The sequence below is a fragment of the Phyllostomus hastatus genome, unplaced genomic scaffold, assembly GCF_019186645.2.
Source record: "Phyllostomus hastatus isolate PE091 unplaced genomic scaffold, TTU_PhHast_1.1 phas_contig_58, whole genome shotgun sequence".
NCBI classification, from domain to species: Eukaryota; Metazoa; Chordata; class Mammalia; order Chiroptera; family Phyllostomidae; genus Phyllostomus; species Phyllostomus hastatus.
This window is the reverse complement of record NW_025333916.1, coordinates 43,183,646-43,195,697: the sequence shown is the minus strand read 5'-3', so window position 1 is coordinate 43,195,697 and position 12,052 is coordinate 43,183,646. Positions and strand designations below refer to the sequence as shown.

At 40.6% G+C, this 12,052-nt stretch overlaps 1 protein-coding gene and 1 pseudogene across 1 annotated transcript in view; both read right to left on the bottom strand.

The window, feature by feature from the left end:
• FBXL7 (F-box and leucine rich repeat protein 7) overlaps nucleotides 1-12,052 on the bottom strand; it is a 335,135-nt gene that overhangs the window by 30,845 nt on the left and 292,238 nt on the right. The window lies entirely within an intron of this gene.
• LOC123825048 lies at nucleotides 4,756-4,883 on the bottom strand (annotated as a pseudogene).

Here is a 12,052-nt window from a genome sequence, read left to right as displayed (position 1 = left end):
CCCTACCCAGGTTGTCCCCTCTCCCTCATGTGAATTTATGTTGTTTTAAAATCTTTTCAATAGACAAGTATTCAAGTATTGAAGTCTATTTCAGAAACTATTGCCTGGGTCCATCAATGTATGATGCACCATCACAGCACTTTCCATCTTCATTAAGGCATTTCTTTGCCTTCCTACTTATTAGGCTATAAGCTCCATGATGATTGGTACCCTGATTATCTTGCTCACAACTATTTTCCTAGCATCTTACAGAAGTGCCTCATTCTCAACAGATATTCAGTAAGTATTTGCTGAATTAATAAATGGGATGAGTAAAGGCTTTAGGTTTAGCTATTAGAGTCTTTCTTTTTATCTCTTGCAAGCTGAGGAATTGCACAGAAGACTCTAATATATATTTGTTGAGTTTAGAAGACCTTCAGAAATATTTGTTGAATTAGAAAAAGTTGCACTTTCACATGATAGTGTATAAAGCACTTTTAGATATAGTATCATGATTTAGACTTAGTGCCTTACTGTGGGCAAGTTAGGTGCCTTTCACTTTTCACATTGAGTTACTAAGGAGGAACATTGAGTTCCTACAGAGAAATAGTAAATAGCAGCCCTGGGATAGGACAACATCTTCTGGTGTTTGTCAACAACAGCAGATGGCAGAGTAAGCTGTCCAGGAAATCTGTATTTCAAAGGGTCAGAGGAGGAAGCAACTGGCAGGAGTTGAACTCCATTAGTCTGCAGGCACATGGCTGGAGAACCGCGGTCACACGCCTCTCTTGTTTCTCCCTGTGTATCTCCAGGATACACAGATTGGCTTAAAGGTCCGGTCCATATCTTCACAATAGGTGAGATTCTCCCATCCTATCGCTGCAACTATGAGACTGGTAGTTTTGGAGGTTATTCTGCCCACCCTAGGCTCTCAGGATACTCAGATGGTGTAAATCCCAACTTTACAGTTAGCCTGGGGCTTCAAAATATGAAAAAGTGCCCTAAGCATAAGAACTGGATGATCATTCCTATAGACCATGAAATTTCAAGGATCACAGATGCCTAAGTTGCAATGTTTGCAAAGGAAACATCCACTAAAATGCAATACATCCAACTTATTTGTAGCACCTTCCTTTCTTACTACACTTTAACTTGACATTGCCTTTTTCCTGGAAAAAAATTGAAGGATTTTCGATGATTTTTAAAAGCTTGCTGTGAGCATTTCAGTGTGTGTGTGTGTGTGTGTGTGTGTGTGTGTGTGTGTGTGTGTAACTGTGTGCCTCCCTCTGCTAGACTGCAAGCTAAAAGGACTTCATCTATCTTTGGCTTCCTGATGGGTCTCCAGCTCCTACAACAGACTGAGCTGACACAAAATATGCACTTAAAAATATGTGTTGAGTGGATAGATTCTAAAATATAGAAAACTATATGTAGGATTTTACTGTCTTTCCAAGATTTTAAATGGTAAAAGCAGTGACTTCACATCAACAGAGACCACTCTGGTCTGTGCCGTCAGGGGCAAAGCAGACATGCTGTCTGTACCGTCTAGCTTGGTGCCTGTGTTGGTGGCCGGAGAGCTGTTTTATCGTGTCTGGGACACATAAAATTTTAAAAAATTTAAAAAATTAAAAAAGTCATTGGTACGTTTCTGACATGAGCAAGAACTTGAAGATACTTAAAGTTTCTACCTTTCTGATGTAGCTGAGTGCATGTGGTAAAACTGGGAAGTGATGAATTACTCAATGCCTGTGCAGGTCTTTTTAAACGCACCACATCTCAGTTGAAGTACCCAAATGGTAACAGATTATAGCAAAACTATATCAAAAAAAAGGGTAAATTGTGCAGACAAAATACTAGTAATAATATGGCTGTAATTAAGCTTGATTTCTCTCTCCACAGATGATAGGTTTTAGCATTTCTTAGACTCTTCTAATAGTGTAGATTATTTTTAAATATACCTCTAGCAAGTGATTTTATTTTATCTAAAATATTACCAAATTTGTTATAAGAAATTAGTTAATAAACCCCTGATGCCCTTATGAATTTGTTTATAGCACACAGAGTTTACATATTGACAGGTCAGGTGAATAAGCCAAAATTCTTGTTGGAGTCTCACGTGGGTTTCCACTTTCAGATCATCTTCAGAGGATACTGCAGTTGAGCTTTGTGAATGTTCTCTTTCCTTGAAAAGAAATAATGAAGCCTGATATTCCCAAGAATTTTGTCCATTATAAAGTCAGCATTATGAGAAATCTTGCTCAGGTTACGATTGGTGCACCTTCCTCCCACCTCATTTCTTAAACTGGCGTGGTCGAAGTTTTGTTTGTTTGTTGTTTCACTTGGTTTTTATGTGGGGGAGGCTAATGAATAATCACGTGTTTATGGAAGGAAAGGCTAAGTGCACCCTGGAGGTTGAAATGCTCACTGCACAGAGCTGTGCACCTGCAGGAATTTACAAGTGCTCTGTTCAGCGCAGGGATTCTCACACTTGACAGAGCAGTGAAGTTACTTGGGGAGTTTTAAGAAATGACAGTGATGCCTGGATCACACCTCCTGAGACTACAATTTAATTGGTCTGGGATACATCTTAGGCACTGGAGGTTTTGAAATCTCCTGGGTGTTCTAACAGGGGAAGAGGCTGAAGAACCCGAGACTGGAGAACGTGAACATCGCTGGCATGTATTTGATGCAGGTTTCAGCTGCTTCAGGTCACATGCAGTTTCTGCTGCTTTAACTCTGAAAACACCATAGGTGCTCTGGTATTCCCTCACTTTGGATCTTTAGGAAAATTCTTGTTGCTCAATGTTTTTCTAAGAAATATGAGCTTTTGCTTTTCAATGAAGAGGACAAGCCTTCTGATCAATCTCACTTAAGATAAGAGGAATCTTATCTTAATCTCAGGTAGGGCTGTTTGGGGCTGCATCAAGAAGGTTGGACAGAATTCCTTGAAGAATAAATGCTTGGTCTGTTAATCTTCAACTACTAAAACCCACAAGGGAGGGTTCTCATTGGTTTGCAACCAGCTATTGATAAAGTTCATAGTGTTTAATACCATCTATTGTCCCCGGGAGGGCATTGGTACATCCTTTCCACCCAATTTTCTCTTCTGCTTGTTTGTCGCCTAGACTTGTCATGACTGCCAGTTACGTAGAGAAAGCAGGCCACGTGCACTCACAGGCAAGGACAAAGAAGGAAGTCTAAACAAGGGAAGGAGCTTTGGTATTGCCTGAGCTTTTAAGAAAAGATCAAAACCAAGTTTGTCCTTTTGCATGAAATTGAGGGAAATTTGCACGAGTGGTAAAATGAACACCAAGAGTAAGGTGCAGAAGCTTCTTTGTCTTGGACTTCATCTTTTTATTAAGAATTTTCCAAACCTGACCAAGTAGTTCTCTTAAGAACTTAATAGTTTAAAAATGTCACCATGCTAAAGTTAAAATCATGGCAAAAACTCAATGGTTTCAGGAAGGGTGTTCATATTAGCAATTTTAGGTGGAATTTATAGGTGGGTCACAGTAACCACTTCAGCAGAATTTGGAAGGCAAAATTAATAGCTGTTGGTAAGTTCCCGGATGATAACGCAACATAAATTAGATCTAGCTACTATGAATGCACTTTATGAAATCCTTTTAAACTGGCCTCTCAGATCACCCAGCCATGGGATTTTGATTTAGGAAAAGAATTCAGGGACATCTGGAGCTGTGGCACCATATGATGTCAGACATGAGGGGGCTCAACTGTGGAGTCTGGTGTCCAGGTGCCTGGAGGAGCAAATGGGTGCTCAGCGGGAAAACATGGCAGCCATCGAGGACAAGGAATCTCAGAATATGTCATCATTTGCTTTTCAGCATTGGCATTTCTCCCTCTTTCCACTGGAGAAACACATAAGTATTTCAAGTCATTTCGCAGACACTAACACACAGTCAACCCTCCTGAGTTTACCAAAATAACCACATGCAATCCATCTGAATTCCCACAACAGAGCTATTTTATGCATGATTATAAGCAGATTCCAAAGTGACAACTGTCATGAGCGGCAGAGTTGGTGTCATACTGAATGTGTTTAGTATGGTACTTATTAGCTCACTACCTTCAGGGAGACCCCTAAACAAAGCTAGGAAATGCACGTGGTCAATATTTACATTTGCCAGACACATCGGGGTGGTTTGGAGTCATTTCCAACAACAGCTGTGCAAACGGTTGATGTTGTGGTACATTCTCAGACTTAACTCTCCATTTGGCAATCCCTACATATGTCCAAACACTGAAAATATTTTCGCTTTTGATATGTAGGCGAATCCAATTTGGGATTTAAATGTCAAGTGAAGAGAAATCGTCCATTCTCCTGCTTTCCGTTTCACATGCTACTTTGTTTTCCTCCCTCGCCGTCCTTCTCAGTGACAGCGCATGCTGCCATGACTTCCCCTTGAGAAATTCCCAGAGCAAGCTCTTTTGTGCTGTCATAAACATAACGGGTGAGGCACTGGCTGGAAATGTAAACTTGGATCAGGCTTCCAAAACACAGCAGAACAATTGGTGGTCTTGTCGGGTCCAGTCCTTTAATTGGAAAAAACCATAGCCTTGACTCGGCTGTACTGTTTATAAGGCTCATCCCCACATATAAACGATTTTTAAAAATTATGGGAGACCCACGTTTATAAATGCAATGAGTCTTTGTTTAAAAAAAAAAAGCAATTTATCTGTCTCTTGAATTGTTAACCTTTTTCTTTTTCCTCTTTCCAACCCAAAGCAAAACAAGGCACAGTTTAGCCGCCCCCCCTTTTAGCAGTGGAGTTTCCCACATTTGGGGAAATTGCAGGAGTCAGCGCATTTGGAGTGCAATGGGTAAGTCTCACCCTGGGAAAACCACCTACGTGATCACTGTATCTCCCTGGCCAGGTACGTACAGTTGGGTCTTTTAATTGAAGGTGAACCACAGGGAAATTGCTGAAGGCAAAGACATCTTCATGGCACTCTAAATCACTCTGGGGAGAGTGTAATGTTAGATCAGTTAAGTTGCTTTGTGAGCTTCGACTCTTGGAAAATATGTGCTCGTGAGTCATAGGCGCAAGGGGTCCGTGTACATGCACACACACGGGCAAACACACATGCAGTTTCCAAAACTTGACTCTATTTTATTAGAAAAGGATTTTCACCTGGGCTCTGTGTACACAACTTGTACCTTGTGAATTAAGGGACGTGGAGGATCTTTGGTTTACGGGGTGAAAAACCCTATTGGCAGGATGGCCATCCATAAGCAGCATAATGAAGGGGCCGGGGAGGGACAACTGAAATTGGGCTCCATCTGAAGACAACTGTAACTTGGAAAACGCACTGAGTTAACACCCACTGGGACTACTGTCAGAGGAAAAAGAAAACAGCACACTTTAGGGACAGAAAATGCCATTTGGAGACAGGACGAATGGAGGCCCCTCCAACTTGGACAGTCCCTCTGCCCAGTATTGCGGCCATAGCGAAAAAGGAGCAAGGTAAATATACAAGGTCACCCACTTTCCCCTGCAAGTGTTCTCACTGTAACAACCCCCACAGCCGCACACAGGTGTGAACGCATACTCACACACGTGCATGGACACACACAAACACACAGCACTCAAAATGCATGCTTGACAGTGCTTCCAGCTGAGCCGTGGAAGCAGAAACGGAGGCACATATCCAGGCCGCATTCAATACAGGCTCTTCCAGCTGTTTGCCCGAGTTGTTTGCCTCTCCCTTCGTGCTCACCTCTGGTAATTAACTTACGCACATTTTAAACAAAAAGATGTCATTTTTAAGTGTATAACAAGTGATAATATGATTGTTAACTTGCCCAGTCTGTGCTATACATATGGTCATAGAAAGTAAATCAGGTCCTAGAAACACAATGATGTGTATATATTTTTTAAACATTTTGGAGGAAAGTCATTGTGGGAGCTTAAATATTTCTTTGATCTCCTACCTTTCATTTTGTCGCCGTTGAAGTGGAAACCAATCACTGGGTGTGGTAGGTACCTTCTGACATGGGTCCCAATGATTTCACCTCCTGTGTAATCACTGCCTCTGAAATCACCTACTTTTGAGTGTGGACTGGACGTAGTTACAAGTCTCTAATAAATAAAGTTCAGAAAAAGTGACAAGATGTCACTTCTGAGATGGTTATAAGGGACTGTGACCTCCCTCTTACTTGTACTCTTTCTTGCTTTCTCACGTGCTCACACTAATGAAGCAAAATGCTTCGTGTGAGCTGTCCGATGAACAGGCCCTCATGGCAAGAAAACATAGGAGGCCTCTAGCTCACAGCTTGTGAGGAGCTGAACCCTCAGCCCACCACCTGCAAGGAACTGATCCTGCCAACAAGCATGTGTGTGAGTGTGTGTGGAAGCGTCTCTGCTCAGTTTTGAGACGGCTGCAGCCCAGCTGACACCTTCATAGCTGTCTTGTGAGATAAGCAATGCTTGACTCCTGACCCACAGACACTGTGAGGTAATAAAAGCTGTAGCTTAATCCACCAAATTTGGGGGTAATTTGTTACGCAGCAATCAGTAGCTGATACACCATTCTAAAAACAGTTCCCATCATTCATCGGTAGGCTGAAGTTTTTTGAAAGGTAAACACACACTTGTACAAATTATTACAAGTTTCCTTACTCATTTTTTCTGGTGGAGGGAAGTGTTATTTTGAATTTCACTACTTTTCTCCTTCTAAAAGAATCTGTTAGATTAACTTTAATTAAAATGGTAAGAATGTTCCCAATGAAATAAGACTGTTTATACCAACTGAATTCTGTCTTTTTTCTATTAACATCTTGAATTTGATATTTTAACTACCTATGTTGAATTCATTTACAAGTAAATTGTGATTTTAGCCCAGTTTTGTTTATTCTTTTTAGCAACAAAGTAATAGATAAGGTAAATAATGCGTGTCTATTGCCTTTTTTACACAAAACTAATTACATAAACATTTATTAGGTAGTTATTTCTATTTGAATCTGTATTCTACATGTTAGGGGATAACTTGGTATTTATAAACAAAACAGATGATCTTTACTTGGAATAGTCTCTCAAAAATAGATGGGCCCTAGCATTTAATTAGTTTTAAGGTTCTAGCCACATACTCTTGTCCTCTGCCACCCATTAAAAAATTGTCTCCAGATGTTCAACAAATAACCAACAGAACTGGCAACTTGGCTAGCATTGATCTGGGACTTAAGGAAATATACCCAAGACCACATCATGGATTGTTGCCAAAATCTTTCCAGTAGAAGGGTGCCTGTCTCCCCACCTATAAAGCAGTGAGTTCACAATGCCCAGTTTAGGGTTATAAAAGCCATTTCTTGCAACATCAAAAAGTGGTATGCATGTAACTTGTGATGAGAAACCAACGTGTGGGAAACCTTGTTTGGTGAATAATAGCTTTTCTATACATGGGTTTAAAAACCATTGAGTATCTCATGATCTATGTTACATAAGAGTGGAACACACTGGTAGTATTTCCTCTTCTGGGAAACACCAAAAACTAAACAAAAACAGATTAAACCTTAAAACTGTCCAGTTGTGAATAAATACTTGGGAATGTGCATTCTTCTGAATTTCCTGCCCTGTCACAGTGCGCTCCGTCGGCATCACCCAAGACAGTCATTATGCCAACACTGGAAATGAAGTACATGCTAACACGCGAATGATAAATGTGAGAAGGATGGTTTTAATTACAGTGAAGAAGTTTTCAACCGGTGAGAGTCGGTCGGCATCTTGAAAGATGAGATAACTCGTGATAATGTGCCTGAGACTGAGAAAGTGCAGGCTAAGCCTCGCTTTATTGATTTTTAAAAATGACTAGACTGACATATCAAAAACCCATTTATTTTATAATACATACTTTACTGAAAAATGCTATCCTATTTTTCAACCTGAATTTCTGAGACTGGAGCTGTATTAGACTTCGAAAGTACTGCCTTGCTCGGAGATCCCACACTCATCCTGTTTCTGCTCTGCAAACCCAGCAGCATCACCTCAGGGGTTTGATCAAGGAGAAAAGACAGTTCTGTGACCATTGAGTAAGGCTTTCTTCTAATGGGGAGTGGACGGAGAGGAGACTGATGGATGGCATTAAACGCCATTGACTTCACAGGATTCACTGCTAATATCACCTTCCTCAGGGCATTCATATTTTTCTGGTTCTGTGTGGAGACTTCTACAAGGTCTGAAATGTGGGGTTTCTAGAATTCTTGGCTGTTTATGAAGAATGGGAAGCTGGTGTACTTCCTGGTCCTGAGAGCAGGCATCTCCTGCCTGGTGAGACCACACCTTCAACAAGTCAGATGCCCAGGGGAAACTCTGCATTCGGACACCAGCTCGGGGCCCACAGGAGTGCTTCATGCCACCCCTGGCCCTGACCCTTCAGGCACAGGTGTGCTCATTTCTCCTGGGTCACTGAGACCAGCAGCACACATGCCTGCAGTGAAAACTTCTTGTCTGTCTTGTGGCATCTTATACTCAATAGCTCCACTTTCTGTAGGAGGCAGAACAGAGACGTGCCTGGAATTTAAGTCTCAGTGGAGAATTCTATATAATGTGATAGAGAATCACATGATCTCTGCAAAATAGTAAAGAGAATAACAAAATGAACTTGCTTGAATTTGGAACCAACAATAACAAATCCAGCAAAAACAATAAAATCATCTTTTTTGCAAACCATGGTCTTTTTAAAATGGTTTTTAGCTTACTCAGAAAAATAGTGAATCTGGCCCCCCAAAGAACAACTTTTGACAGTGAATCACACTATTAAGTTACCACCTGGCAGCCCTTGGGTAGGGGCTTCCATAGAAAAAGGTAGTGTGGCTTGGTGGTAAAAGTAAACTTTCTGAAAACAGATTGCTTGGAAAGTTACTTAACCTCTCTGCTTATTTTCTCATCTTAAAAACTGTAATAGAAACAGTACCAGCCTCATAGGATAGTAAGGCGTCAACGAGCATGCAATAGAGATATGATAGAATAAGTACTCGGTATATTATTTTTTATTATTAATGGAAAATATAAAACTTCCCGTGGCTTACGTGATTTGAAATTTATTTTACCAAGTGCAAATTACAAACCAATCTATTTATATGGTAAGAAATAGTGCTTTTCAAATTCTATGTTAAAGAGCCTTTTTTTCCTTCCAATCCATCACAGACCAATACTTCTGCAAAAATAATAAAAATGAATTACTAGAAAAATAAAATAAACACGGGACAAAGATATATGTCTTAAGCTTAAATTTTGGAGTCAAATGTTTTGGAGAGCTTCCTCCGGATTTCTGTACCTGTCCCTTTGCCAGCTGGTGGCACAGTGCACAGATGAACACCTGTCTGCTGACCCCACCGGGAGCCACACTGCTGTGGAAGACAGCTGTTTTTCATTGGGGCTGCACCTGTTTCTCTGGTGCCCGAAAATGCACCTGTTTCTCTGTTAGGGAATTCTCCTCCTCTTGAGGGGGCAGTCCCCTCTAACACAAAGACGCCCAGACTTGGATGGGAAGCTAGATAGGAGAAGCAGCAGAGGAAGAACCGAGTCGATTCCGGGAAATGGTGCAGATGGCAATGGCAGTGCCCTGAGCCGCCAGAAGCAATGGTAGCAGCGCTGCCAGAAGCAGCCTGGGAGGTGCAGGCCAGGATCCCGCCGTGACTAAGGTCCACTGCCCTTGGCAGGGAGCTCCTGGGACTCGCTCTCAGATTCTCCTGGAGAGTTGGCGATCTACTTAATGTTCCCTTAATGAGTTCTTTTTGCTTAAATCACCTGATAGATTTGTACTGCTTAAAACCAAGCACCGTGAGTAATTGACAAGGATTTGAAAGACACAGTCAAGAAGACAGGCTGTCCTGACATTTGGCATCTCGACTCTGGCCATCCTGTGCCTGTTTACAAGCACATTTTGGTATTATCTCACTACTGACCCTAGCTCTAATGATTTCTTTTTCATCTTGCTCCCTATACTATAGTCATACGTGTAAAGATATCCTTCAGTTTAGTCCCAGAATCATACCAAAAATCAACGAACATTTTGTACTGACAAGTTGACGTGACATGGGCCAGGAGGTGGGCCACCTGTCACAATTCTGAAGGAAATTGGTCTTCCCAGGGTGTCCTTTTTTTATGCTGGAAAATTTATACTGGGAATTCACCCTTTTGTGGTCTTAAGCAAAAAATGCTGCCCTGCAAAGCTGACTTCCCACGTGGGAGACAGTTCAAGTGACTCTATAGGATGACAGAGGTCATTTTTCTGCTCAGTCCATAAAGACCTTCTTAACACCCGAGGAGGCACAGCGTGGTGCGAGCTCACCTGAGGATGTGAGCCCTCCCGAGAGTGGCACAGGGCTTGCAAATGCTGTCCGTCTAGACTTCCTTTAGGGAAGTTTCAGATTTATAAAAGAAGGAGATTAGGTCTGAGGCTTCCTTTCTCCTTCTTAACCCCGGGAAGCTGGTTGCTGTCCTTAGAGTTTCCTTCTGGCCACTGTGGGCACTGAGCTTCCCATGTGACTAGCTAGCACACCCTGCATCAGGGTATTTCTCTTATGTAATCTCTGCCAGGAGGTCAAGGATTAAAACATGAACTGCCTGAGATTATGAAGATATGACATGCATGGTGGTATAGATTCCATATCAAAATGCAATAATTATTAAGAGAGAAACACCTATTTCCATTCAATTTTTGTCTGAGTAGGTAGCCAGCTGACAGCCAAGTTCTTTTGCGAATGAGGGAGTTCAGTGCAAAAGTTCTTGACCTGGATGCATATTAAAACAACCCAAGTACCTTGAAAAATTATCCATGTTTAGTTTCACTTCCTAGAGAGTCTGATACTATAGAGAGTTTTCAGTGGATAATCCCTGAAACATAGAATCCTCACCAGTTTCTGCATATGAACCTCAAAATCACAAACTTTTTTAAGTCTTTTTTTAATTTTTAAATTATTTTATTGTTGTTCAATTACAGTTGTCTGCATTTGCCCCCCGCCCTGCACTGCTCCCCCCGATCCCAGCCAAATATTATCCTGCATCCTTGTTTGAACCTTTATGCTTTATAGTCAGGTATATTTGTAGTTCAAATTCCACTTATTTTTGATAAGTGGGAGCTTCTATTTCAATTTCCTTAAAATACATAATTCTTTAAAATAAATAATTACAAAATCTAACACAGGTAACACTTTCAGTAAGCCAGGAAAAAGTTAATTGATTAATGTACAGCACAAAACCCTATCCACAGGAGATATTTTATGAATGATGAATGAAAGACTGAAAAGACAGCCTAAACATAATTTCATTTGGTAAACCTTTATGTCAAACAGCAGAGATTTAAAATATTTAACATCTCCGGAAATTTGCTTCCCTAGAGAAAATTAAACTTCTTATAGATAACTGCATATTTCAACTACCTTTTTTTAAAATTCAGAAAGGTCAATTGTCTTGTCTCAGATCACACAGTCCCCTTGAACTCCCAACCTAAAGTGAGCCACTCCTACTGAAAGCCACCACCGGATTCATACGACACCAACGGCTGTTCTCATTCACAGTGGCTTCTCTTTAATAACATGTAGACATTGTACCAAGTATCTAGAAGTTCCCTACTTATTCCATGATTATATTTGGATTATGAAAAGAGAAAGATTTAAAGATTTGAATGAACAATTTTGCTTAGTTTCTTTGCAGAGTTCCTATTGACTTTAAAATATTCAAAGAAAAATTAGAATAATGTGAATAGTAGCAGAGATATTAATTTCCTTCATGTTGCTTGTTAATTTATGTGAAGGGTTCATTTAATCATTTTTAAGTTCCATAGAGATTAAAGAGATGCAATAGCAAAAGATGAATGACCTATCTTTGTCACTCTAATTCCTTGTCATATAGGTCTGTGTAGTTGGCAAGGTAAATAACACTGAATAATGAAATAATTTTCAAAATATTATTTAGAGCCATCTCTTGGTGGATAGCAAAAGATAGATCCTGTGATAGAGGAAATTAACAAGCCAAACAGAAAATTAATTAACATTAATGTCTAGTCTGCTATGATTTCTACATTGTTGAGCCCATCTGCAGTGCTGGTTTTT